This window comes from Pan troglodytes, chromosome 21 (assembly GCF_028858775.2).
Source record: "Pan troglodytes isolate AG18354 chromosome 21, NHGRI_mPanTro3-v2.0_pri, whole genome shotgun sequence".
NCBI classification, from domain to species: Eukaryota; Metazoa; Chordata; class Mammalia; order Primates; family Hominidae; genus Pan; species Pan troglodytes.
The window spans coordinates 71,007,491-71,035,070 of NC_072419.2; positions in this window are offsets into that span (position 1 = coordinate 71,007,491).

The window sequence follows — 27,580 nt, forward strand, 5'->3', positions numbered from 1 at the left end:
ATTTCCATGTTTACAGAAAGCGATGTAGATATTTCCATGTTTATACAGATAGCGGTGAAGGTATTTCCATGTTTATACAGATAGCGATGTAGACATTTCCTTGTTTATACAGATGGCGGTGTAGATATTTCCATGTGTATACAGATGGCAGTGTAGATATTTCCATGTTTATACAGATGGAGGTGTAGATATTTCCATATTTATACAGATGACTGTGTAGATATTTCCATGTTTTTACAGATACCGGTGTAGATATTTCCCTGTTTATACAGATAGCGGTGTAGATATATCCACGTTTATTCACATCGTGGTGTTGTTATTTCCATGTTTATACAGATAGCGGTGAAGGTATTTCCATGTTTTTACAGGTAGCGGTGTAGAAATATCCATGTTTATACAGATCGCGTTGTAGATATTTCCATCTTTCCCCAGACGGCAGTGTAGATATTTCCATGTTTATACAGATGGTTGTGTAGATATTTCCATGTTTATACAGATAGCGGTGTACATATTTCCATGTTTATGCAGATGGCGGTGTAGAAATTTCTATGTTTATAGAGATGGTGGTGTAGATATTTCTATGTTTATAGAGTTTGCGGTTTAGATATTTTCATGTTTATATACATAGCGGGGTAGGTATTTCCATGTTTATAGTGATAGTGTTTTAAATATTTCCATGTTTATACAGATAGCGGTGTAGATATTTCCATGTTTATACTGACAACGCTGTTGGTACTTCCATGTTTATACAGACAGCGGTATAGATATTTCCATATTTATACAGCTCGCGGTGTAGATATTTCGATCTTTACACTGATGTCAGTGTAGATATATCCATGTTTATACAGATAGCGGTGTAGATATTTCCATGTTTACAGAGATAGCGGTGTAGATATTTACATTTTTGTACAGATTGCGGTGTAGATATTTCCATCTTTCCACAGATAGCAGTTTAGATATTTCCATGTTTACAGAGATAGCTGTGTAGATGTTTCCATGTTTACACAGACATCGTTGTGGATATTTCCACGTTTGTAAAGATAGCGGTATAGATATATCCATGTTGGTACAGATAGAGTTGGAGATATTTCCATGTTTATACAGAAAGCGATGTAAATATTTCCATGTTTATACAGATACCGGTGAAGATATTTCCGTGTTTATACAGATAGCGGTGTAGATATATCCATGTTTATACAGATAGCTGTGCAGGTATTTCCATGTTTACAGAGATAGCGGTGTAGATATTTCCATGTTTATACGTATAGCAGTGTGGCTATTTCCATGTTTATACAGATAGCGGTGTAGATATTTCCATGTTTATAGAGATGGCTGTGTAGATATTTCCTTGTTTATACAGATGGCAGTGTAGATATTTACATATTTCTACAGAAAGCGGTGTAGATATTTCCATGTTTATAGAGATGGCTGTGTAGATATTTCCTTGTTTATACAGATAGCGGTGTAGATATTTCCATATTTATACAGATGGCAGGGTAGATAGTTCCATGTTTATGGAGATGGCGGTGTAGATATTTTCATGTTTATAGAGTTGGCGGAGTAGATATTTCCATGTTTATAAAAAAAGCGTTGTAGCTATTTCCATGTTTTAAGAGATAGTGGTGTAGGTATTTCCATGCTTATACAGATGACTGTGTAGATATTTCCATGTGTATACAGATGTCAGAGTTGATATTTCCATGTTTATACAGATGGAGGTGTAGATATTTCCATGTTTATACAGATGACTGTGTAGATATTTCCATGTTTTTAAAGATGCCGGTGTAGCTATTTCCATGTTTATACAGATAGCGTTGTAGATATTTCTAAGTTTATATAGATAGCAGTGTAGATATTTCCATGTTTATACAGATATCGGTGTAGGAATTTCCATGTTTATGCAGGTAACCATGTACATATTTCCATGTTTATACAGATAGCGGTGTAGACATTTCCATGTTTACAGAGATAGCGGTGTAGGTATTTCCATGTTTACACAGCATTGTAGGTATTTCCATGTTTATACAGATAGCGGTGTAGATGTTTCCATGTTTATACCGATAGCGGTGGAGATATTTCCTGGTTTATACAGATCTTGGTGTAGATATTTCCCTGTTTATACAGATTGCAGTGTAGATATTTCCATGTTCATGCAGGTAGCGTTGTAGATATTTCCATGTTTATACAGATATCGGTGTAGATATTTCCATGTTTATACAGGCAGCGGTGTAGATATTTCCATATTCACAGAGATAGCGGTGTGGATATTTCCAAATTTACACATATAGCGGTGTAGATATTAACAAGTTTACACAGATAGCTCTGTAGATATTTCCATGTTTACACAGATAACGTTGTAGGTATTTCCATGTTTATACAGATGGCAGTGTAGATATTTCCATGTTTATACAGATGGCGTTGTAGTTATTTCGATGTTTATACAGATCGCGGTTTAGATATTTCCATGTTTATACAGATAGCGGAGTAGATATTTCCATGTTTACAGAGATAGCAGTGTAGACATTTCCATCTTCGCAGAGACTGCGGTGTAGATATTTCCATCTTTACATAGACAGCGATGAAGATATTTCCAAGTTTACACATATAGCAGTGTAGATATATGCATGTTTACACAGATAGCGTTGTAGATATTTCCATGTTTATACAGATAGCGGTGTAGATGTTTCCATGTTTATATAGATAGCGGTGAAGATATTTCCATGTTTATACAGATAGCGGTGGAGATATTTCCTTGTTTACACATATAGCGGTGTTGTTACTTCCATGTTCAAGCAGATGGCGGTGTAGATATTTCCATATTTATAGAGACGGCGGTGTAGATATTTCTCTGTTTATAGAGATAACGGTCTAGACATTTCCATGTGTATAGACATGGTGGTGTAGATATTTCCATGTTTATAGAGATAGTGGTGTAGATATTTCCAAGTTTATACAGATGGTGGTGTAGATATTTCCATGTTTATAAAGATAGCGTTGTAGATATTTCCATGTTTATACAGATAGCGGTGTAGATATTTCCATGTTTATACAGATAGCGGTGTAGATATTTCCATGTTTATACAGATAGCGGTGGAGATATTTCCTTGTTTACACATATAGCGGTGTAGATACTTCCATGTTCATGCTGATAGCGGTGTAGATATTTTCATGTTTATAGAGATGGCAGAGTAGATACTTATATGTTTAAAGAGATAGCGGTCCAGACATTTCCATGTGTATAGACATGGCGGCGTGGGTATTTCCATGTTTATACTGACAGCGCTGTTGGTACTTCCATGTTTATACAGACAGCGGTATGGATATTTCCATGTTTATACAGCTCGCGGTGTAGATATTTCGATCTTTATACTGATGGCAGTGTAGATATATCCATGTTTATACAGATAGCGGTGTAGATATTTCCATGTTTACAGAGATAGCGGTGTAGATATTTACATTTTTGTACAGATTGCGGTTTAGATATTTCCATCTTTACACAGATAGCAGTTTAGATATTTCCATATTTACAGAGATAGCTGTGTAGATATTTCCATGTTTACACAGACAGCGTTTTGGATATTTCCATGTTTGTAAAGATAGCGGTATAGATATTTCCATGTTTGTACAGATAGAGTTGGAGATATTTCCATGTTTATACAGAAAGCGATGTAGATATTTCCATGTTTATACAGATACCGGTGGAGATATTTCCATGTTTATACAGATGGCGGTGTAGATATTTCCATGTTTATACAGACCGCAGTGTAGATATTTCCATGTTTATAGAGATAGCGGTGTAGATATTTCCATGTTTGTACAGATGGGGGTGTTGATGTTTCCATCTATACACAGATTGCCGTGTAGTTTTTCCATGTGTATACAGATGGCATTGTAGATATTTCCATGTTTATACAGATGGTGGTTTAAATATTTCCATGTTTATACAGATGACTGTATAGGTATTTCCATGTTTTTACAGATGGCATTGTAGGTATTTCCATGTTTATAGAGATAGCAGTGTAGATATTTCCATGTTTATACAAATGGTGGTGTAGATATTTCCATGTTTATAGAGATAGCGGTGTAGATATTTCCATATTTATATAGATAACTGTGTAGCTATTTCCATGTTTATACAGATAGCGGTGTAAATATTTCCATGTTTGTACAGATCATGGTGTAGATATTTCCATGTTTATACAGATAGCGGTGTAGATATTTCCATGTTTATACAGACCGCGGTGTAGATATTTCCATGTTTATACAGATAGCGGTGCAGATATTTCCATGTTTGTACAGATGGCGGTGTTGATATTTCCATCTATACACAGATGACCGTGTAGATATTTCCATGTTTATACAGATGGCGGCACAGATATTTCTATGGATAAGTAGATGGCGGTGTAGATATTTCCATGTTTATTCAGATAGCGGTGTAGTTATTTCCATGTTTATATAGAGAGCGGTGTAGATATTTCCATGTATATACACATGGCTGTGTAGATATTTCCATGTTTATACAGATGGCGGTGTAGATATTTCCATGTTTATACAGAGAACTTTGTAAGTATTTCCATGTTTATACAGATGGCATTGTAGATATTTCGATGTTTATAGAGATAGCAGTGGAGATATTTCCATGTTTATACAGATAGCGGTGTAGATATTTCCATGTTTATACTGATCGTGGTGTAGATATTTCCATGTTTATAGAGATGGCTGTGTAGATATTTCGATGTTTATACAGATAGCGGTGTAGATATTTCCATGTTTATACAGATGGCTGTGCCGATATTTCCATGTTTATACAGTGTTCTCTCCATATATTTCCATGTTTATATAGATGACAGTGTAGATATTTCCAGGTTTATACAGATGACTGTGTAGATATTTCCATGTTAATACAGATGGCGGTGTAGATATTTCCATGTTTATAGAGATAGTGGTGTAGATATTTCCATGTTTATAGAGATAGCGTTTTAAATATTTCCATCTTTATACAGATAGTGGTGTAGATATTTCCATGTTTATAGAGACAGCGGTGTAGATATTTCCATGTTTATAGAGATAGCGTTTTAAATATTTCCATCTTTATACAGATAGTGGTGTAGATAATTCCATGTTTATACATATGGCGGTGTAGATACAGCCATGTTTCTGAAGATGGCAGTGTAGATATTTTCATGTTTACATAGATGGCGGTGTAGATATTTCCATGTTTACAGAGATTGCGGTGTAGATATTTCCATGTTTATAGTGCACGTGGTGTAGGTATTTCCATGTTTATAGAGATAGCTTTGTAGACATTTCCACATTTATACAGGTAGCGTTGTAGTTATTTCCATGTTTATACCATTGGCGGCGTAGATATTTCCATGTTTCTAAAGATGGCGTTGTAGATATTTCCTTGTTTATACAGATAGCGGTGTAGATATTTCCATGTTTACACAGATAGCGGTGGAGATATTTCCCTGTTTATACAGATAGCGATGTATATATTTCCATGTTTATACAGATAGCGGTGTAGATATTTCCATGTTTATAAAATAGCGGTGTAGATATTTCCATGTTTATACAGATGGCTGTGTAGATATTTCCATGTGTATACAGATGGCATTGTAGGTATTTCCATGTTTATACATGTAGCAGTGTAGATATTTCCATGTTTACAGATATAGCGGTAAAGATATTTCCATCTTTGCACAGATTGCGGTGTAGACATTGCAAACTTTACACAGATAGCGGTGTAGATATTTCCAAGTTTACACAGACACCTGTGTCGATATTTCCATGTTTACAGAGATATCATTTTAGATATTTCCATGTTTATACAGATAGCGGTGTAGTTATTTACATGTTGATACAGATAGCGGTGTAGATATTTTCAGGGTTATACAGATAGTGGTGTAGATATTTCCACGTTTTACAGATAGCTGTGTAGATATTTCCCTGTTTACACAGATAGCGTTGTAGATATTTCCATGCTTACTCAGATTGTGGTGTAGATATTTCCAAGTTTACACAGATAGCTGTGTAGATATTTCCCTGTTTACACAGATAGCGTTGTAGATATTTCATTGTTTACAGAGATAGCGGGGTAGGTATTTCCATGTTTTTAATGATACCGGTGTAGGTATTTCCGTGTTTATAAAGATAGCGGTGGAGATATTTCCATTTTTATACAGATAGCGGTGTAGATATTTCCATGTCTATAGAGATAGCGGTGTAGGTATTTCAATATTTATACAGATTGCGGTGTACATATTTCCATCTTTATACAGATGGCGGTGTAGATATTTCCATGTTTATACAGATAGAAGTGAAGATATTTCCATGTTTATACAGACAGTGGTGTAGATATTTCCAAGTTTATACAGATGGCGGTGTAGATGCGTCCATGTTTCTGAAGATGGCGGTGTAGATATTTTCATGTTTATAGAGATGGCGGTGTAGATATTTCCATGTATATAGAGATTGCAGTGAAGATATTTCCATGTTTATAGAGAAAGCGGTGTAGGTATTTCCATGTTTATAGAGATAGCGGTGTAGATATTTCCATATTTATACAGATAGCGGTGTAGGTATTTAAATGTTTATACAGATTGCGGTGTAGGTATTTCCATGTTTCTACAGATGTCGGTGTAGATATTTCCATGTTTATACAGGTAGCGGTGTAGATATTTCCATGTTTACAGAGATAGCGGTGTAGATATTTCCACGTTTGCCGAGATTTTATGAAAAGTTATTTTATGAAGACCTAACAAGTCATTGGGGTACCTACCTTATGTCATTTTTTATATTGAGAGTGTTAAACATACCCCTACCCTAACCAAAACCCTGACATATAGAGCCAGGAAAGGCCATGCAATAAAGGATTCTTGGGCTTGTATGCCTGATAACAAAATCTTATCACAGAAGACTGCAAAAAACACAATCTTGCACGAAGCCCATTGCAACTTTGCACACAACAATGCTTTTGAAGGATATTTGCCCAACAACTGCCTGTCCAACCTGGGCCTGGCATCACCTTTGTTATTGATCTTTGTAGCCAAGGATAATCATTTCCAAATGATCATATAATCTTCCTCATTTTTTCTTTTGTCTTCCTTTACCTCCGTGAATATGCATATAGTTTACTCTGGCTTGCCTGTTTCTATTGCAAGGCTCTGTTTCCAAACGAATATCTTTTTCTTGTGGAGAGCCTCTCTCTGTTTGTTATTTAGGTTGATAAGAGAAATGTGAACATTTGAGAGCTCAGGTAAAAGGCCTTAGTCTACAGTGAAACTTTTTTGCACCCTTAGATGCTTACTTCCACTACAACTTGCAGGTGGGCCTTGAAAAGTTCTTGGAATAAGTTTGAGCTTTGGTCTTCTCCGATTCATTTAGCATAGATTCTCAAAATGTGGTCCCTGGACCCACAGCATCAGCATCACCTGGAGATTGTTAGAAATGCAAATCATCGGGCCTCATTCCAGACCCTCAGCTGGAAACTCTAGGGGCATGGCCAGACCCTCTGTAGCTGAACAAGCCATCCAGGTGGTTTTGATGCAGCTAAAGTTCTGGAACAACTAATGTAGCCCCATTTGGAAAACTTGGCTCTACAGGCCTCCCTAGCTGGTAAGCTGCTAGCATTTTTTGTTTGTTTGTTTCTTTGTTTTGATACAGGGTCTTGCTCTGTTGACCAGACCATGACCTCCTGGGTTCAAGCGAGGACTCAGCCTCCTGAGTAGCCGGGACTACAGGTATGTGCCACCACCATGCCCAACTACTTTTTGTATTTTTTTTTTTTTTGTAGGGATGGGGTTTTAGCCCAGGCTAGTCTCAAACTCCTGGACTCAAGCAATCTGCCCACTTTGGCCTCACGAAGTGCTGGGATTATAGGCATGGGCCACCACTCCTGGCCCAAAGTTCATATTTTAACTACTAACCTAAATTATTTTAAAAACAAAATTCTCCTTGGACTCAAACCAGGTCAGAGTGACATGATCATGTGCCTGTTTTGTGCAGGGTGAAGTGAGATTATTATCTAGGAAATAGCTGAAATGTCCTGAGGGTGACAAATAGGAGCTGTGTTTTCAGCCAAATATCAGCACCAGGGCCACTGCCTGCCGCTGAACCCCAGCGGGGACCCCTACTTTGTGTTTATCTGTGGTGGCTACGCTTGCCCACCTGGGTGGGAACCCCGAGAATGACTCCAGACTTTTCCAGGGACTGCATGCCAGGGTATTTTTACAATTTATGTGTAGACTTTGTTCGGGTGGAAAAGTTATTTTATGAAGACGAAACAAGCAATTGGGGTACCTACCTTATGGCATTTTTTACATTGAGAGTGTTAAAAATACCCCTCCCCTAACCAAAACCCTGACAAATAGAGCCAGGGAAGGCCATTCAATAAAGGATTATTGGGCTTGTATGCCTGATAACAAAAACTTATCACAGAAGACTGCAAAAAACACAATCTTGCACAAAGCCCATTGCAACTTTGCACACAACAATGCTTCTGAAGGATATTTGCCCAACAACTGCCTGTCCAACCTGGGCCTGGCATCACCTTTTTTATTGATCTTTGTAGCCAAGGATAATCATTTCCAAATGATCATATAATCTTCCTCATTTTTTCTTTTGTCTTCCTTTACCTCCGTGAATATGCATATAGTTTACTCTGGCTTGCCTGTTTCTATTGCAAGGCTCTGTTTCCAAACGAATATCTTTTTCTTGTGGAGAGCCTCTCTCTGTTTGTTATTTAGGTTGATAAGAGAAATGTGAACATTTGAGAGCTCAGGTAAAAGGCCTTAGTCTACAGTGAAACTTTTTTGCACCCTTAGATGCTTACTTCCACTACAACTTGCAGGTGGGCCTTGAAAAGTTCTTGGAATAAGTTTGAGCTTTGGTCTTCTCCGATTCATTTAGCATAGATTCTCAAAATGTGGTCCCTGGACCCACAGCATCAGCATCACCTGGAGATTGTTAGAAATGCAAATCATCGGGCCTCATTCCAGACCCTCAGCTGGAAACTCTAGGGGCATGGCCAGACCCTCTGTAGCTGAACAAGCCATCCAGGTGGTTTTGATGCAGCTAAAGTTCTGGAACAACTAATGTAGCCCCATTTGGAAAACTTGGCTCTACAGGCCTCCCTAGCTGGTAAGCTGCTAGCATTTTTTGTTTGCTTGTTTGTTTGTTTTGATACAGGGTCTTGCTCTGTTGACCAGACCGTGACCTCCTGGGTTGAAGTGAGGACTCAGCCTCCTGAGTAGCCGGGACTACAGGTATGTGCCACCACCATGCCCAACTACTTTTTGTATTTTTTTTTTTGTAGGGATGGGGTTTTAACCCAGGCTAATCTCAAACTCCTGGACTCAAGCAATCTGCCCACTTTGGCCTCACGAACTGCTGGGATTATAGGCATGAGCCACTGTGCCCGGCCCTGCCAGCTTTGTATAAGCTGAGGAGTTTTTAAAAATACCTAGACTCAGGGCAAACCCCAGACACTTAAGTCAGATTCTCTGGGAGGTGAAGCCCAGGCACTGGTATTTTTAAAGTCTCTACAGATGGTTCTAATGTGCTGCTAAGTTAGAGAACCGCTGATCTAGACCAGGCCTTTTCAAACTTAATGTGCACGTGAATTACCTGGACATTGTAAAAATGCAGATTCAGTCTGCATAGGCCTGGGGTGGAGCCTGAGCTTCTGCATTTTTAACAAGTCTCTAGAGGATGCTGCTGCATCTGGGCTACTAACTACACTTGGAGATAGGAGGTTCTGGAGAGCAGAGGAAAGAGCATGAACCATAACCTAGGGGCTGGTAGTCCTGACTTCCGAGCCAAGGTTTGCCTTTATGTGGCTGGCAACTTGCTTGGACTCCTACCTCAATTCTTTGGGCCCAAGGTTTGTCCTGCCTCAGAAGGATGTCAAGAAAATTGAGTGAGTAATGCAGAATTGTTTCTTAAAGTGTGTGCAGATGCTCCATGAATTTAGAGAGTATGTGGATGCACATTAGTAAATTTTAATAGTTGTGACCATCTTGTTATGAGTACTTAGAACAAGTAATAATGGCTTTTGATGTATAGTAGTAAGAAAGCTTCCTTTTAAAAGGCGTGTATTAAAGTTTCAAAGTGGGTCTATTTAAAAATATATGAAATACATAATAGTAGAGGTAATTGACAGAGCAAAATTAGGAAGGCAGGATGAGAATGACTCAAGTTTGGGAAATGCTGAGAAAGCAGATGCCCAAGGGCTATGAAAACTTAAAAAAATAGTTAGCACTTGATTTTGATTGGCTGAATGAGATGATGTGTTTGATTATTTATGGGGTTGGCATTTGGCAACATGCACTGGGTGGCTGGGATCACTGTTTATTAAAAAATATTTGAGTCTCCACTTTGCACTAGATACTCTTTTAGTCTCTTGGAAAAGGGATTGGGGGGCAGGCAGGATAAAAACAAATCATTTATGCCCACAAGAAAATTGCAGGAAGATAAAAGTCATGAAATAAACTCTATGCTTCTAATTTAATATTTTTTATAGATTATGAGAAAAAAGTTTTGCTCACTATCAGCTAGGAAAGCTGTCTTAGCACAACCATTCATTCTTGCACAAATCAAAATCAAGACGAGCCAGATTTAATTTAATATTTTTTCACAGATTATGAGAAAAAAGTTCTAATTTAATTTTTTTATAGATTATGAGAAAAAAGTTTCGCTCTCTATCAGCTAGGAAAGCTGTCTTAGCACAACCATTCATTCTTGCACAAATCAAAATCAAGATGAGCCAGAAGGCTCCATTCTGACAGCTTCTAATGGAGAAGCTACATTTACTGGACATGGGGAAAGTTGCTGGGCTCTAAGGACTGTGCATTTCTTGAACTAGATAAATGGTCTTGGTGTAGCATAATACCAAAACTTCTTGTCGCAGCCTGTAAGGACAGAACTCAATCAGCCTGAAAAGGAAGTCAGTGACTCCGACTCAACACAGGAATGTTCTGTGATTCCTAAAGAAGGATGTAGGAGTGTGGCACAATTCAACCACAGTCTGTGGCCCTGTGCCTCTGCCTTGACATGAGTGGGATTTCCCAGCTGGTCATTTTCTTCTTATCTAAGACATTGGGAACAAATTACTTGACCTCCTCTGGGCTTCAGTACTCCCACTCATCAAATTAGAGGACTGGGCAGTCGCTAGGCTCTCTTTAGGCATCATATTTTAGTTTCTGTGATTTTAAATTTGAGAAGGGGTGTCTAAGGGAGAATACATAGGGGAGGGGGAAAGGCTTATTAAAAGTGTAGTTAGACACTGAATTTTTAAGAATTGCATTTTGTAATAATACCTTTACCTAATCAGGACTGACAGTCTTACCTGATGACAGCACATGGAGGAATGGCTGCATTCAAAAATAAAAATGAAATAAAACAAGACCTTATTTGAACTTAGCAATAATGCTGATTCCTCTTTTTGATTTGAGGAGGTTATAGCTGTTGTAAATGCTTGAATTGGGTCTGCCCAGGCAAAACGGAGTCAAGAGTCCATGTCGGATGAATTTTAACAATGTAGACAATAGAAAGGGTTGCTTAAACTGCCCCTCTTTTACCAAAACACATTTACAAATGAAAGAACAACACTTCCATTTTTAAAAAACATTTTTTGAGATGAAGTCTTTCTTTGTCACCCAGAGTGGAGTGCAGTGGTGCGATCTTGGCTCACTGCAAACTTTGCCTCCCGGGTTCAAGTGATTCTCCTGCCTCATCCTCCCGAGTAGCTGGGACTACAGGCGCCCACCACCATTCCTAGCTAATTTTTGTATTTTTAGTAGAGACAGGGTTTCACCATGTTGGCCAGGCTGGTCTCGAACTCCTGACCCCAGGTGATCCGCCGACCTCGGCCTCTGAAAGTGCTGGGATTACAGGCGTGAGCCAACAGGCGTGGCCAAAAAATTTCCATTTTTAATTGCAGGGTCTGGGGAATTAAAATGCATCCGTAATTTCTTGCATCTCTCCGCTCGGGCTTGCATGAATGCAGAGGGATGGGGAGGACTTCTTGAGGCAAGCATCCCCCTCTTGTCGCCTGCCATCTGGAGAGAGAGGGCTGTGATTTATCTCACTTTAATCAGGAAGGACCCGATGTGTGGATGGAGAGGTCTGACGGCTTTGTTGCTCCATGTGGGAAAGAAACGGACAGAGTGAATTTGTGTATGATCCCTAAGGAGAAAGCGTCTTTGTGCTCTATTTCTTTTTGACCTGGAGCCCCTGAAAGCAAGCTAGTTACAAGTTGAAATAGGCCGTTTCTAAAGTGTGATTTTGTTTGTGTATGAGCCTTAATTACAAAGGGGAAAAAATCCCGCTTAATTTACATACACCACATGTAGTGCAGGATCCCCTGGGCTGTCTTTTCAGGTATCAGGGAACTTTGATGAAAGTCGCTTGTCTCATCTAGGAGTCATTTCATATTGTTTAGCAGAGCCTGGTATTAACATTTCCTTCCAACTGTTTACTGGAATCTGTGTGTTCCCTTCAAGTGATGCATACTAAGTGCACAGGCTTCCTGCCACTGTCATCCTAATCTTTCCGTGCAGACAGGAGCAGAGGGGAGAGCGCTGAGCCAGGCCCCAGCTTGCTTTTCTTTCCTGACACAGCCCGGCTCCACTGCACTTCTCAGCTCTTGCTCTAGGTGGTGCTGTTTGACCATTTTCTTCATGTGACCCTCCACTCGGTAATATAAATTCATTCGGAGGATGACCTGATATCAAAAAAAATTCCTTTTGATTAGTAGAATCAACTTGTTTCTTCACACGATACTCTTCCCACTGAGACACATGGAGACAATTCTGACTCCAGGTTTGCAACCTTGAGATTTCTCTCAGATGCAATAAAAAAAACAAAAAAGCATTTTGAGTGGCACAGTGATGCCTAGTGCATGATCATGTTTGTCTGCTCAAACATTAAAGGGAAACTTGTGGGTTTGAGGATGCCCAGCAGCATGACAGCTGCCAATGTAAATGAGTCGTATAGAGAGAGAGGGGGCGGGAGGGGACTACAAACTTCAGAATATGAGCTGATCGTTTATAAGTTAAAAAAAAAAAAAGTCAAAAAGGAGCCCAGGATGGTGCAAGAAAGAGGAGAAAGGAAGATTTTCCTTGCAGCTAATCAGGAGAGTTCATAAGGGCTGATTACATGAGTGGAAGCCTTAAGTTCTTTTTTTAAAAAAATGTGAAAATTTGCATGTATGTATGTATGTATGTATGTATGTATAGCTTCGTGTATTACCATTATTATTGCAATCAGCAAATGGATTTACTTCCTTTATCTCATGGGCTCCTTCCCACTCACTTCTGGCAGCACATTTTCCTTTCTCCTTCATCCCAGAACACCAAAGAACAGATGCGCTTCCTAACCCTGGCTCCAGGGGACTTTATACAATGTAAACAGTGCACCTCTAACATGGTTCACTGCTTAGAGAACGTGTGTCCCATTTTAAAACTGTGACTCCTTTATATTTTGCAGTGCTTATTTTAATAAGAGACATTGGACTTGTGACTTATTTTTCATGGAGGAGTGAGCTTAATGGTTGAAAGTAATCGATAAACTTGTTTTTCCTCTGATGCCATCAGCCAAGATCCTATGGCAATAGTAAGAGGATGACACTGGGCTGGCACCCCCTCCATAACATATTTGGACCATGTTTTCCCCCCAGAATGCACATGCAATAGCTTTGGTTTGGTAAGAGAGAGATGGTGTACTTGGTTTCCTTCTGTCACACTTTTGGTGAAATGAATTAGACTTTTAAATCAGGAAATTCAGTGAGATGAGTTAGATTTTTACACAAGAGCAGTGGAGGACTTCCAGCTGGTTGGGGGAATGATACGGAAATATCTTGCTAAATCAGGGTCTGGTGGAATGCTGCTCCCCTTGCAGGCTCCTCTTCACAGGGAGCAATCTGTGGGTTGCTTATAGAACAGAGCGAGCAGGAGGCATAGCATGGTCTTGCTCAGGGGAAGACCCGGTGTTCAGATGTTTGTCATTAGGAACTGGGTGTGGGCTTTTTCAAGTTAAACTGAAGCAGCAGTTCTATTAGGAAGAGCCTCCCAGATCAGCATCTTCTGTTTCTGGATACTCTCCCTTTGAAAAGCCAGATTTCAGCAAAAAGCTTTGCTAATGGTGAAATTGCACAACTGAAACCCTATGGGAGCAATGGGAAAGATGGAGAAAGAGGTGGTTATATTATGTACTTCAACAGTTTATTTAGAGGCTGTTGACGTTAGAATAACAAGCCAAGACAAACAAAAATACTCATTTTGGATGAAAATATTGTCTTTTCATGTTATTATAGATAGCTGAGTCCTAAGACTTCTACAGAAACACATTTTCCTAATGAGTGGCTGATTTTTCTGGTTGTGCAAGTAATATCCAAATTATTGTACAAATTTTTGGCTCAGGAGCAAACATTGTATTGTATATTGAGCTAATCACTTGCCCTTTCTAAGGTAAGCCCTTACCTCTGCTTTCCCTTCATCTTGTCATTTCTGTTTGTTGGGTACAGGTTTCCTGTTGGTTCTTTCTGTTGGCTCTGATGTAACATGAATGAAGTTCTTAACATCCTTTCAGACATAAACACAACTTAGCTCATTGTTTCTGAGTTCATATAGAGGTTTTCTTGCCCCTGAGACTTTCGTGTCAGACAGCTGGATGTTGCTGTGTTCAAGGCTCTATCTGTTGATTTTGTATCCTACAACTTTACTGATATCACCTATCAGTTCAGTTCTAACAGTTTTCAAATTTTATTTATTTGTTTTTGTTTTTTAAATATTGCATGTTTCATTTTAGAGTCAGGAGGGTAGATGTACAGGTTTCTTAAACAGGTATATTGCATGGTGCTGAGGTTTGGGCTTCTAATGATCCCACCACCCAAGCAGTGAGCATAGTAATCGATAGGTAGTTTTTCAACCCTTGCTCCCACCATCCTTCCCTCCCACCTTTGGAGTCCCCCAGTGTCTATTGTTCCCTTCTTTGTGTTGAGTTCTAACCTTTTTTTAGTGAAGTTTGTAGGGTTTTCTATATATAACAAGATCATGCCGTCAGTAGAGACAGTTTCACTTCTTCCTTTCCTATTAAGATGCCTTTTATTTCTTTCTTTTCCCTAATTACCCTGAGAAGTGGTGTCTGTGGGCATCCTTGTCTTGTTCCTGATGGTAGAGGAAAAGTTTCAACTTTTCACCATTGATCATGGTGTTAGCTATGGGTTTGTCATATATGGCCTTTATTTTGTTGGGATACAGTCCCTCAATACGTGATCTGTTGGGTGTTTTTTTTTTTCACCATGAAAGGGTTTCGAATTTTGTCAAAAGCTTTTTCTATATCTATTGTGATGGCCATATAGTTTCTATCCTTTATTTTTCTAATATGGTATATTTTATGTATTGATTTGCTTATGTTGAACCATGACATGATCATGGTGAATGATTCTTTCAATGTGCTATTGAATTTGGTTTGCTAGGATTTTGTTGAGGATTTTTGCATCTATGTAGATCAAGGATATTGGCCTGTCATTTTCCTTTCTTGTAGTGTTCTTGTCTGGCTTTGGAATCAGGGTAATGCTGGCCCTGTAAGATGAGTTTGGAAGTATTCCCTCCACTTCAGCTTTTTGGAAGAGTTTGAGAAGGACTGGTATTAGTTCTTCTTAAAATATTTGGTAGAATTAATCTGGGAAGCCATCTGGTTTTGGGTTTTTCATTGATAGGAGACATTTTCTTACGGATTCAACCTCCTTGCTTGCTATTAGTCTGTTCAGATTTTTAAATTTCTTCATGAGTCAATCTTGGTAGGTTTTATGTGTCTGGGAATTTATCCATTTCTTCTAGATGATCCAATTAGTTAGTGTGTAATTATACCTAGCAGTTTCTTAGGATCCTGTGTATTTCTGTGATATTGGCTATGATGTTTCATCTTTCATTTCTGATTTTATGCTCTATTGAAAACATGAGGCATAGCAGGTAGGGGGCACTGGTCAGGACTTGGGGTATAAACTGGCAGATGTTAAGGTGGGTGATTCTGGTTAACTCAGAAACTCCGAAGTCCCGTGTGGAAGAATTAACTGCCTGTACTCACCTAGTAATGTATATCCTTGGTCAAAAAAGATCCAGCTGAGAATGTTGGATGAAGGGACCAAATCAATATTCATCATTATATTGAAAACAAGTCAGATTGGCTGTGGTCTTTTGACAGCAGGTCAGTGGCTAAGTCTATTTGAACAAAGTTAGGGCAGGTTCAAGGGAGAATCCTGAGATCGGTATTCTTTGTTCCATACAAACTTGCCTTTCAGTTTCTTCTCCCCATGCCTCCAGGATGTCCCTGCACGGCCCGTAGGGCCCCCTCCTTCAGTACCTTGCCTTACGAAGGGGAGAAAATGAGTTTTCCAATGTTAGCATATATTTAGCCTTCCAAAATTTTCTATTTCTATTTTAGGGGAGCTCTAGGAAAACAGCAGATTACTCTAAATCCCCAGGTAAAAATCTGAAATGGTGGAATTTCATATGACCAGGAGACATATTTTGGGGCAAGTGGGCTTTTCACAATCACTTGGACATGAAGGCATCTGCTTCTTCTATGCCTAAAATAGTCCTTCAATTTAGTAGTTTAATTCCTCTTCCTCTTTTTCAAATTTCAAGACAATACATGTAGTGACTGAACAATTTGGATCCAAGTTTCACTATTTAACTGCCAGTGTGACCTTGGGCGAGTCACTTAATCTTTTCAAGGCTCAATTTCATCATGGAAAGTAGAAGTACAAACAATCCCTGACTTAGAATATTTTGACTTACGATTTTTCAACTTTAAGATAGTTTGAAAGCAATACACATTCAGCAGAAGCTGTACTTTGAGTACTCATACAACCATTCTGTTTTCCACTTTCAGTGCAGTATTCATTATATTACATGAGATATTCAAAGCCCACTTTATTATAAAATGGGCTTTCTGTTAGATGATTTTGCCTAACTGTAGGTTAATGTGAGTGTTTAAGGTAGGCCGAGCTAAGCTATGATGTTTAGTAGGTTAAGTGTATTAAATGCATTTTCAGCTTACAATATTTTCATAAGTTTATTGGAATATAACCCTATTGTAAATTGAGGGGTATTTGTAATAATGATATCTCTTCAAGGAGACTTTGTGAGCCTCTCATAGGAAAATGCATACACAGATGCATATAAATATATAATCTTTCTTTTCCATACATATGATATTCTTTAAGGATATTCAAAAATCTGGAAACAGTTGCCTCCAGGGAGATAAATGGTAGTGGGTTGGGAAACTTTTAACTGTATACGCTTTTGTACCTTTTGCATTTTGAATCAGATGAATGTATAATCTACATAAAATATTAAGATTAAAACATCACCGAATAACTTATCAGGAGTTTGGTGAACATAAGGGAAGGCCACCTATGGTGGCTGTATTTTATTCAGTGTTGGTCACTGTTGGGCACTTCATAGAGCTTATTTCATTTCATCCTCACAAGCGCCGTAGGAGGAAGGGGCCCCAGAGGGATTCATGGTTAGAATAGCAGAGTAGGAGCATTTGGCAGCTATATTCTGTGTAGGTGATAACTTTAAAGATATTTTTGTTATAAAATGTTTCAAACATACAAAAAATATAGAGAAGCAGTTTTCTATAGTTATTAAATATTGTTAATGGGTAGTCACAGAAATTATCATCCAAAGTGGGATATTCTTGAGAGAAAAAGGAGGTTCTATTTATAATTATGGTGGGATAACAAACTTAAGATGAACAGCTCTGGACAAACTGGGTTGTATGGTCCCTGGAAAACAAGGATTACTGTAAATGTGAGTCCCGCCTTGTGCTTCTCTCTGTCCCACCAAGAAAATATGATCTTGATACAGATGTTCATTGTGTCAAGGCAACCATGGCAACCATGATCTAGATACACTGTTCAAGTTTTATGCTGATCCTACCTAGGTATGTCTCAGGAACTTTCCAGAGTTTCCTTTGAGTGCTTCTAAATTTTGCATAAATGGTATGTTGTCCCTTGTCTCTTTTTAAAACCAGTAAGCCATTTTCCCTTCTTTTCCTGGAAAATTAAAGGAACAAAGACCAGGAAATAACAATGTATTAGCTAAGGTTCTGTCAGAACCTAATTCTGGCTAGCTTAAACCATGCTAGGATTTAATGAAGAATACTGCAGAATCTTAGATATCTTATGACTGGGAAAGAGGAGGTTCAGGCAGTTCCTGGGATGTCAGCAACAGGTAGCTGTCAATTAACTGCCCCCACACCACCCACTGCTGCCGTCATCAATATAGCACACCACGATGGCTCCCAGCCTCTGTACGTCTGGGTTCTGGTGTTCAAATTCTAGAGACAGCAAGAGAAATCCCATTGAGTCAGGGATCCTTCCCTGGGTCACACTCCCTGCATATGGTCAGAAATGCAGGATTATGTACTAAAGACACAGCTAAAGAGGACCCACTTCACTGTTTTGGGACCATTTGCAGGGGAGGCAAAATTATAAGCTACTCACTTAAAGAGGTGATAACCATAAGTTTGCAGGAAAAAAAAAATTGGAGAAGAGAAGGATAACACTATCCTACGGTTTCTTCTGAAAATGGACGAAGGGAACAGCATTTCCATTTGGAAATTCTCTCCTGGCATTTCAATATTTATGGATTCTGAATTCTGAGAAAAATCAGTTGAGAAATTAGGAAAATGGGAAGGAACATTCTAATTTTCCTGTGAAAATTACAGCTTAATAGTCAGTATAGAGAACTTACTGGCTTGAAGAAATGCACTGACTTCAAGTCAAGCAAGATGAGGAAGCACTGACATGTGGAGATGAAAGTTAAGGTGAACAGGACAGGAGGGAGCAGTAAAGGAGCCTCAGTCAGACTTTCTTGTATCTGTTGCTGTGTTACAAGTGTGTGTTCATGGCCTTGTCCACTGCTAACAGTGAACCATTTCTGCAAATAAATATTAATGTGTTCCTAGGCATAGTATATGTTTTACAAATCCTATGAGAGGTTTTCTAAGAAATGCCAAGTTTTAGAAACAAAATATGCCCTTAAATCGGCAATTTTGACAGTTGCTTCTTTCTAGTGCTATTCATCTTGCCAGGAGATCAGAATGTTATGTTATTTAAATGGTATTGGAGGGGATGATTGATGCCTTGTTTAACAATGTCATGTAAACAACGATTAAAGCATTAAGTATTTGTGGTGTTACCTTTCAATCTTTAAAGGACTTTTCTTTAGCATTTGTTTTGTGATAATATTCATTTCTTTTTAATGTTTTCTCTATTAATGCTATTGGATTTTATAATCTTGTTACAATATGTTGGCTCCTAATAATAAGAAATCATCATTTGTTATCATATCTTTTAAAAACAAAAGACTACTAAAACTTTTCATATAATCCTGTTACAGAAAAAAACGACTATTTGCTTGTTATTATAGTCACTTATTATTTTTCAAAAACTTGTAAGTGAAGTGTTATGAAAATCATATGAATTTGGGAATTCCCAAGCATTCTCAGAAATTCTATTTCCTTGTTCCCAAATCCCAATGATTAATATCTGCCAGGAGTTGGAAAACAGTGAAAGGAAGTAACATCCTATGTTGGATACCTGGTAGGGTTAGTGAAGAAACGTTATTGCTGAGCTCTGTGTTACGCTCACGAATGATGCCATTGAGGAAGTCACCCTTGTTGAAAGGAACGCAGATACACAAAGAGTTTTGCTGCTGTCTGTTGGATAAGAACCCCCTGGTCGATTTCAGCTCCTACTGCAAGTTACAAAAATCAATCCAATGATAAATGAAAAGTGCCCAGTGTGCTGGGAAATAACTTATTTTTTGGCTTCAGAGGAAATTTTAGAAACAGTGCCAAGTGAAACGTAAAAACAAACTACGAAGACGTTCATGAATTTCCCTCTGAAGCTGACAGCCGTATTTTAGCAGATGGAACTCCTACTATTAGCCCAACTCTTGGGTTGAAACAGTGTGTCCAGGAAACCCTATGTTAAAATGCAATGTGTTGGGGATATTGTTCCTCTATTTGCTTGAGTTAATTTTCAAATTAGTGTACACTTGCTTAGCTGTGCTCTGAGGGAATGAACAAAAGATTGGTAAACTCTGATGGAGAACACTGGTCAGGCAGGGCACATAGAATCCCTGGGGATGGTGGTTCCTGGCAAATGGGGGAGGAGGACCTGAGCCAGGCTTGGGCTGGGCTGGAGGAACATGAAGATGGGATCTACTCACAACCCCCAAAACTGAGGGGTCCTGGTAACACATTATTTCACCCTCAGCCATGCAAATTCATTATTTTTATGGATAAAATAGCTTTAAAAAACTAATTTACATTGAAATGTTAAAATATTTATATAGAGATTAGAAATATTTATATAGAGATTATTGGGAATCCCCTCCTAAAGCCCAAACATAAAAACTACCAAAAAAAGAAATTCCGTGTAGGCTAAGATTGCAAATGACTGATGGAATGTCATTTAAATTAAACATGGAAAATATATTTCCTCTTTAATAAAGATCTAAATTCTATTCTTTTTAGGAGCCTTCAGAAATGAAATTCAACTATTAAAAAAAGTATAGAGAAGCCTTTAGAAAAGAAACTTTTCTTTTGCTGTATTATATATTAAAGAACTTTGATGAGAATAGTTCTAAAGTGTTTAATACTCGATTCCACTGATGTTTCTAGGTATTGTGGGGAACACCTAGAAATTAAATCTTCATCTTTGGCAGATCAGAGGCCTATTATTTTTAGGTAAAACAATTAAAATCTGCTTTTAATAAATCACAAATTTTGCAAGTTAGCCATTAATAGTAAGTGCTTTTCAAAGTTTGGCCCAATACATGAAAAAGCCAGAAAAACATACCTGCATTAGTTTTGCCCATCACCTTCTTATGCTGGCCTCAGGAGATTTATTAACAGCATTCAATATTTTAGGTAGGCTGGATGTGGTGGCTCATGCATGTAAGCCCAGCACTTTGGGAGGCTGAGGTGGGAGGATGGCTTGAGACCAGGAGTTCAAGACCAGCCTGGTCAACCTAGTGAGCCCCTCGGTCTCTCTGAAAAGAAAAAAAAATTAGGTATCCTGTGGCTACCTCCAAAAACAAACTCCAGAGGAACTGAATTTTTTTTTTTTTATTTCATGTGTTGGGATAATGGCTTCTTTTGCAGTTACTTACGAAGAATTTAAGGGACAGTAAAAATATTTTTTCATCCTTAATAACATGAATTCTCTAATTTGTGTGTGATATAATGCTAGATATTGTGCCAAAAGTGTTACATAGACATAATCCATGCCCATTTTCAAAGATAATACTAATATAGAGAATAAGAATCATTATTATTGTAGTAATTATTATTTTAGTAATAGTAGTAATAATCAAAACAATTACATCAAACACTTATTAAACCCTTATTATGTGATAGGTACTGTGTAAGCAATTTCCACATATTAGCTCCTTAAATGTGATCACTAACCCCATGAGGTAGGTAGCATTATGTCCATTTTATAGATGCAGAAACTGAGCTTTGAAGAGGGAAAGCAACTTGCCCAAGGCCATGCAGGCAGTCATTGATAAGGGTGGGGAGCGAGAAGTTGAAGTCTGAGATGTAAGTTCACAGACACGAGTACACAAACACGTACAAGATACTCGTATGACATGTGGGGTTGCTTGAAATATGTAATTGACTTTCCCCAGCACAAGAAAGTGTTTGGACAGATTTCAAAGGGATCTAACACTTCCTCAGAGGACTGCCCTACGACATTTTTCCGTGTGCTTTTCTGCCTCTTGTCCTATACTTTTGGCATTTCTTCTGCTCTTAGAGGCAATGAGTCAACAGCATATTTTTAGCACCTTCTGTGTGCATAGAAGTGGCCCCTGACTCAATGGGAGTGTATAACTACCATGGGCCAAATCAGTGTGCTTTCCTGTTAGCCAGGGGATTATAGAAGAACACGCTCCCCTGATTCCAACAGAACTTGCTGCCACTCTGATGTCTTCATTGTAAGGCCTCTAAATGAATGTTCAAGAAATTCATGTTAAAGGCACGTGTCATATGTGTAACTTGTAAACATTTGTGTACTTGTCTCTGTGTCCTTACACCTCAGGCTTCAACTCTTGTTTTTACCTTTATCAATGACTACCTGTGTGCTGTGTGGCTTTGGACCAATTGCTCACCCCCTCTAAAGCTCAGTTTCTGCATCTGTAAAATGGATATAATGCCATATATACATAGATATAGATATACATACACCTATATATACACACATATATATGTGTGTATACATATATATACACACATATATATGTGTGTATATACATACATATATATGTGTGTATATACATATATATATAATATACAAACTGAAATATATAGTTATATAAATATTTCAGTTTAAGTTTCAAAAATCACTGGAGGGTATTTTTATAATACCCTTCAGCAATTTTACCTGCTGCCTTTGCACATTCTGGTGAATTTCTAAATGGAAGTCTGATAGAGATTAATCTTTTAATGCATCATAAATAAAAAAGAAAATCACAGAATTATGTAGCCGGAGAGGACCCTGGGGATCTAGTGTTTCATGAAAGATTAATGTCCTTGATCTGTTTGTAAGTGTTTTGGAAAAATCTTCCATGGTCAAATAAAACTTGGCAATGTTGGATTAAAGTTAAATAGTTTTTTTTTTCCTGCAGAACTTCATAGTCTTTAATATGCTAATATGTTTTGTGAATCTACAAGGAATGAAGTGTTTCAATGCTTATTTTACCCAGATTCTCATTTTGGGACAGGCTGGTCAAGCTGAGTCAGATAGTATATTCTCTAGATGGAGATGATGGCTGATTCCTTTTTGAGAGCAAGAGAGTCCCCAGGGGAAGCAAGGGTATATCAGTTGCTCCATTTCATGCCAAGGATCCTCAGTCTTTAGAGGCTCAGAGAAGGCTGAAAGGCTACTCTAGGCTATCAGGGCTACCATTCATTGTGACCCATGCTACAGAGAAGCTTTGAGCTCAGTGCAAAGGAGTGACCAGCCCTTGAGAATCAGGAAAATTTATTTATTCCTGACCTAGTCCACTGAGGACATACAAGGAATGGGGCAGGGGAGTGTCACCAGCTATGGTTACAAGCTAGTCTGATTCTCTTTCATTAAGAAAACTGGTCCCTGTGAGTTTAGATTGGGAAGCACCAGGTTAAAAAAATTTTAGGCCAGGAGTGGTGGCCACTGTACTCCAGCCTGGGTGACAGAGTGAGAATCTGTCTTAAAAAAAAAAAAAAAAAGTTAAGTGATGTCTTCTGTTGAGGACCTCTCAGAACTTTTAATATGAAAGTGTGCATTGTGAAGAATGGGAGTAGAGTGTACAGGAGTTTTAAAAGCTACTTGGTCATGAAACTCTTGCTTTGTGCAGGATTCGAGGGGCACTAACATTCTGAGGAAAATATTTTGGGAAACATTGATCTAATCCAAACTTCTCATTTTACCAGCAAACAACTGTGGGGCCCTCTAAGTTTCCTTTCTCCATCATTGTGACAAATTCATTGGAATTAATTCAATTAAACCTGGGGTCAGCTTTGAAGAGATTTATTTAGCAGGTAAACCTGTTTTGTACATTTTGAGGGAGTTCTGAGTTTCCATAGTCAAAAACCACAGATCAATTTAACCAACCTTTATGGAATATCACCTATGGCCCAAAGACCCTTTAGCTACAGTGATGGTCTACAAAAATATAAACTGTAATTCTTGCAATACAGGAGATTAGTAATAATGGTAAATATAATGATGATGACACCATGAATAGCTAACATTTATTGAATGCCTTTCTATTAGTCAGGCACTTTACTAAGTATTTTAATCCTCCCAACAATTTATGAGGTAGGGATTATAATAATTCCCATCTTATAGTGAGGACACTGAGGTTAGGAAATTATCCTAGCCTAAATGTTAAGTATAAGCATGAATAGAAAGGTGTTATTAGCCTATAAGACATTCCTTTATGAGTGATACAAAGTCCTATGTAAATTCAGAGAAAAGAAAAGTGGTTTTAGAAATCCTTGATCAGTGAGTGTGAAGCATGTGGTGGCCCGGTTACTGTTTGGTTGCCCATCTGTCCTCCCTCTGGGATCAGCACCCCCTTACTTTGGAAGAATTGTTTTCCTTTTCACTGTAAGGTTCTTTCTGGCTATGCGATGAGGCACATTGCCTCAAACTAGCCCTGTTCCAGTCTTTGAGAACCTTGAAATTGGAACCAAGGGAAGAGGATTGCCTCTTGAATGGTAATTCTCTAAAATCTAGTCTGAGGTGCTGGTGCCTAATCCCTGGGTCTGTGGAAGGAGCTGAGCTGTGAGAGGGGAGAATGATGTTGATGTCAAGAGAGAGGCAGGTGCTAGGAGCAGAGAAATGGAGGCCTGGAGGGTTTCTGGGCTTCTCTGAGGCTTAGGGTTTGGATCATTGTCTTCGTTACTGGAACAAAGGATTTACCATACCTGCTCTTCTGGGAATGAAACTGTCCTGCTTTGCAAAATAAAGTGTCATTAGAAAGAGATCTTAAAAACCCCACACCATAGACAGGTGCACAGATCCGTAGAAGTGTTAAAGTTCTGTCTGTTGGATGCTAAGCCAAGACTCTTAAGTATGTTCTAAAGAGAAACTGGTGTGTGTAGGCTGTGCACTCCCAGGGAGATAAAAAGTTAGGAACTTTATGGGTTGGGCTTGGTGGCTCCCACCTGTAATCCCAGCACTGTGGGAGGCTAAAGTGGGCAGATTGATTGAGCTGAGGAGTTCGAGACCAGCCTAGGCAACATGGTGAAACCCCATGTCTACAAAAACTACAAAAATTAGCTGGGCGTGGTGGCATGTACCTGTAGGCGGGAGGATCGCTTGAGCCCAAGAGGGAGAGGGTGCAGTGAGCCATGATTGTGCCACTGCACTCCACCTGGGTGACAGGAACTTTCTGGGGAATGGGATCTTGGAGACTGAGTAGAGACTAGAGGAAAAAAAAAAAAAAACTACCTCCCCAACTGGCCACACTATTCTTTTAAAAAATGTTAATTGACAAATTAAAATTGTATGTATTTACGGAGGTATAATGTGATGTTATGATATATGTATACATTGTGGAATAATTAAATCCAGAGAATTAATAGATTCATCACCTCAAAACCTATCTTTTTTGTGGTGAGAACATTTGAAATTTATTGTCTTAGCAATTTTGAAATACACAATATTTCATTGTTAACTACAGTCACCATGCTGTGCTGTAGATCTCAACAAAATGTATTCTTCCTGTCTCACTAAAACATTGTACTCTTTGACAACATTTCCCCATTCCTCTCACCCCCTCCAAAAACACCCATTCTTTATGTTGAAGAGAATGGCTAAAAAGTCCCAGCAGGTTTCAACTGACGGCTTCAGTGGTTGTCCCATCACACTTCAATGTTATTAATAGAAAGGGGAGGGGCAATACATAATTTGGACAGGCGGAAAGTACCACTGTAACCACTTTCCTGACTTCACAGAAAAAGTCCTCTTGTTTTCATCTGTAAAATGGGAACTGCGTGAATACCATTCTTCTTTTCTTCAGCCTCCAAAGAAAAAACAGATGCAAAGCCTTTTATCAATTGCAAAACAGTATACAATGTGTGTTATTACTCACAGTTGTCTTACTGTGACCAAACACTTTATAAGCCTGTGGCAAGTCAGCCTTACTCTCAGGAAGTGGACAATATTTGGGGAAGGAGAAGCAGCAGGATCTTTCAGGACAGTAGCCTTGGTGGGTCCAAAAATTCCTTGAGCGAAATGGGAGACAAAACTTTCTTCCTGCTTTGGGGTTTATCCTGTTAGTCTTTTCTCTCTTCACTCCTATTTTCTATGGAGAATTTCCTGGTTTTGGAGTTTGGGTGCGTTTTCTGGAGAGGAGGCAGAACATCTTTAGCTCCAGCAGAATGAAAGGATACATGCAAAGGAACCTAGCACAGTATGTGGTACCCAGTTCCCCTTTAACTTGGCTTTATTCATTCACTCCTGGTAGGGCATTAATAAGGGATTTAGCCCCCTCCTATTGAAAACGATTAATTCAGGGAAGAGTTCAGGCAGTGTGGACAGATACAGTGTAGGCCAAGCCTGTTTCTAAGGCAGGAGCTGGGTAGGGAGGGTGAGAAGGGCGAGAAGAATAGGGAAATATGTGTCGTCTGTGTTGCTGCTGTTGCAACCACCAAAACAAACAAACAAGTGAAAAAAAAAAAAGAATTGTCCATACCGGAAAGTGTGCTGTTTTGGAGGAGGCTGGGGAAAGTGTGGATGGCTCGAGTGGGTCCTGTTGGATTGAAGTCTGACAGTGGTGATTCCCTTCAACAAATGGTCGGGGTTGGAGGGTACACACACACATACACACACACACACACCCCACACGCAGCACCAAGCCTCCGATTTCAGCGCTGGCAGGAGATAACCATTCTTAGCTCGCCTTTCCAGGGTTATTTTTGGCTGAGGCTGTTCGCTGATGGCAAAAGGTTTCAGCCCCCTCCCAAATCCCTCCCCATGCTTGCTCTAAAGAGAAACTGGTGCGTGTAGGCTGCGCACTCCCAGGGAGACAGGGAGACGGGCCTGGCGCCGGAGAGGAACCCGGACTCTGCCCAAAGTCTCACCGCCCGCCGGCTGTTTTCTGGCGGAGGGTGTGCCCCGGAGGGCGGCGATCGCGCGTGAAGGCTGGGGCCAGGCGCGGGTGCAGGCGTCACCGGGGTCGGGCTAGCAGGCCCTGGAATCAGGCTTTTGGGACACCCCGAAAGTGAGTCCAACTTGGGGAGAAACTGAGGACACCTCGGGCGGTCTGGCAGCGGAGAAGGTGGGCGGGAGAAAACTTTACAGGAAGGCAGAAGCAATCTCCGCCGAGGGAGTCAGCGAGCGGCCGCGTGGAGAGGAGGGGCGGGCGGTCCCCAGGCGGGCGGGCGCAGGGCGCAGGGTGCCGAACTGCCGGAGAGGGGGCCCGGGCGCAAGGCGGAGTCCCGGCACGTGGCCAGGCTGGTGGGGGCCCCCGGCAGGCTGCAGATTCCCTCCGGCCCCGGGAGCCACAGCAGGACCGGCCAGGAGGCACCACGGAGGGGAGCCCCATCCCGGTGCTGACAGTGCCCACCGTGCCCTACGAGGACTCGCGGCGGGCCGGCGGCGGGGTTCTGCGGCAACCTACCGGCCTCTTCGAGGGCCAGCGCAACTACCTGCCCAAATTCATCCAGAGCGTGCTATCGTCCATTGACCTTCGCGACCGTCGGGCTGCACCACGGTGGTGGGCAGCGACGGCAGGTACTTTAGCAGGACGGCCATCGAGATCGTGGGGCAGATGGCCGCGGCCAATGGGGTGAGTGTCCGGATGCCCCTCGCTTCCCGCTGCGCTGCCGCCATGCCCTCTCCTAGCCCTTGTCCCCCTGCTGCCTCCAGGCCCAGCTGGGAGGCCCCTGCCCGGCCCAGGCTTTGCTTCCTCACTCCCGCGTCCTCACCCTCCAGCGCCCCACTCCCATCGTGCTTGCAGCCTCCCCGGCGCACCCCGGACACTGGGTTCTATTAGTACCCACCGCC